Source organism: Homarus americanus, unplaced genomic scaffold (genome assembly GCF_018991925.1).
Source record: "Homarus americanus isolate GMGI-L3 unplaced genomic scaffold, GMGI_Hamer_2.0 scaffold7626, whole genome shotgun sequence".
Taxonomy (NCBI): domain Eukaryota; kingdom Metazoa; phylum Arthropoda; class Malacostraca; order Decapoda; family Nephropidae; genus Homarus; species Homarus americanus.
Window position 1 is genome coordinate 5263193 of NW_024718273.1, and position 2726 is coordinate 5265918.

The following is a 2726-nucleotide window of genomic DNA, read 5'->3' on the forward strand; positions in this document are numbered from 1 at the left end:
TGAAGTAATTTTGGTCTGTAAGCTTTGGTCTGATAATCAATCATTACACCCCAGACTCGCCATGTGTCGGACTACAACCGACCACAACAGCAATCAGCAGTGTTACAGGCGCCAGGGTTATACCCTGGGACATGCCTTGGAGTTATATGGTCCACAGAGTGTGTTGTATATGTTTGGGGATAATTAATTGAAAATAATTTTCCCATGTTGGGTAGTGGACCCATGTATGAGTTGGTTTCAGTAATAACATGTTCTGTGTTGAGAGTGCATCTCATATGTACTACCAACAGTTAGTAAGGGGACCATATGTAAGTTGGTCATATACGCAATGAAATGTATCACCAGTAATGTGGGTGAAGTAAGTACCCACTGGGATTGGCAGTTAAGAGAAGCCAAGGAGTTGTCATGTAACTATATGTAATATAATGTAACACCAGTAAGGTTGTGTGCAGTAAGAGTACAGGATCTGAGTAATTTGCAGTTGAGTAAAGCCGAGGAGTTGCACCTTGGAGTTGTATGTTAATAATATTTTTCCCCACTTTGATTTCATGTTAATAAACCTGTTCTTAGAGTATTTTAGGAGTATTCATTTCCCGCAGTATTCCATCCTTTATTTCCGTCCAAGTGACTTGATATCAGAATTACAATACCCACGTGCCTAGACCCTCGACATGCTACCAAAGAACTAAGGTTATGTAGTAACCATTGAACTGAAGTAAGTAGAAAGAACAACCAGTTGAAAGAACTAAAATAAGAGAAGTATTAGTAAGAACAAGACACAAGGGTGGCAGTGTGAAAAGTAAGAATCCGCCCCCCCTTACATTGCAAGCAGTCCAAAATACAGCACTAAGAAGAGCAGCAAAACATAGGCCGCCATACAGTCAAAAAATAAGAGACATACACATAGAACATAACATAGACACAATTAACATAAGAACACACAAACAAGCAAAAGCGGTCAGGGACACACTACACCGAACACAAGACTCTATTTTACAGGAACTATTACAGGCAAACAACAATATATCACACAGCTGGTGGCCAAGAAGCATCAACATTAACACAATCAGCCCGGAACCATTATACGCGAGAGAGTAACACCACTTATATAATCGAAAAGATGGGGACTATCCTGCGAGTTACACAAGGACCTGGTGGGACCCCGTAATCACTAAAGATGAGGAACATCCCTTCAGTTACACAAGGACCTGGAGGGACACTCCAACAAACCCTAAAACAGCACATTCCCTTAGATCGCACTTTAAACTAGCTTAGCTTAGTTTATCTAACCTCCCTTGCCCCTGGTGGGCTGCTGGGCATCTGTCACTGGTTTAGCCACAAACTAGCCTCCGCAAGGTGGAAAGCCCACCTGCTCAGTGCCGGATTTAGACCTGTGGAGGCCCATGGGCAGCCTCTTTGTGGAGGCCCCCCTCATTATAACTACCCAAGAGGGTGGGGTGGCGAGTGAAGCGAGCCTAAATATCTGGGAGTTCCGGGGGGCGCTGTAAGCCCCCAGGGAAAATTTTGAAATTTGAACACTTCTTTGGAGAATTTTGAAGCCATATGCAGTTATATTGAGGAAATTATAACATATTGTAATATGTGGAGGCCCCCAGATTGTGGAGGCCCGTGGGCAGCTGCCCACTTTGCCCAATCCTGAATCCGGCCCTGCACCTGCTACCATTCTTCTTCTGTACTTCCCACTTCTTAACTATACCTTTCCCTACATTTCCTTGTTCACTTCAGAGCCACGGCTCTCTTATCTCAGTGTACTGACTGACTGACTTATTCATGAACTAAACTGATATCTGTATTTTGTCATCCTATCTAGAAATCAGCTGAGGTAGCTAGTACGTACCTAGTTAGTTCCATCAGCGACTTAAGTCTCACAGCTCACTCACTATCCACTAATGGAGATGAGTTTTGTAAGAAAAAATAAAAATAAAATTCACACCGACCGTGACAGGACTCGAACCTGCAATCTTCGGATCCGAAGTCCGACGCCTTATCCATTAGGCCACACGGTCAATTTATTCTATAAAGTTCCTACGTGTATTATATAATGCATAAATGAGTAGCATAGGTGGTCCGGTTATAAGACGTCATCCATCTGCACACGTTGCTGTGAGATATATATATATATATATATATATATATATATATATATATATATATATATATATATATATATATATATATATATATATATATATATATATATATATATATATATATATATATATATATATATATATATATATATATATATATATATATATATATATATATATATATATATATATATATATATATATATATATATATATATATATATATATATATATATATATATATATATATATATACATATATATATATATATATATATATACATATATATATATACACATATATATATATACATATATATATATACATATATATATATATATATTCAATAAACATCTCAACCCACCAAGATTCGAACCCACGGCCCACGAGCCCATGACTGTGACCGGTGAATGCAAACCACTGGACCACTAGGATAGTATAAGGAGTCCTAGACTCTCTTATATTTCACACAACGCCTGTTCAATGAGCTTATGGCGCCGTGAACCTCTAATGGGGACTACCCGTATCACGTAGGTGGTCAGAGTAACGTTAGAGGTTCAAGGCGCCATAAGCTCGTTGAACAGGCTTTGTGTGAAATATAACAGTCTAGGACT

The 2726-nt window shown here is 38.7% G+C and overlaps 1 non-coding gene across 1 annotated transcript; it reads right to left on the reverse strand.

The window, feature by feature from the left end:
- Positions 1-1954: 1954 nt before the first annotated feature.
- On the reverse strand, positions 1955-2027 carry Trnar-ucg. The gene has a single exon. It is a non-coding gene; the product is annotated as a tRNA-Arg (tRNA).
- Between the last annotated feature and the right edge of the window lie 699 nt (positions 2028-2726).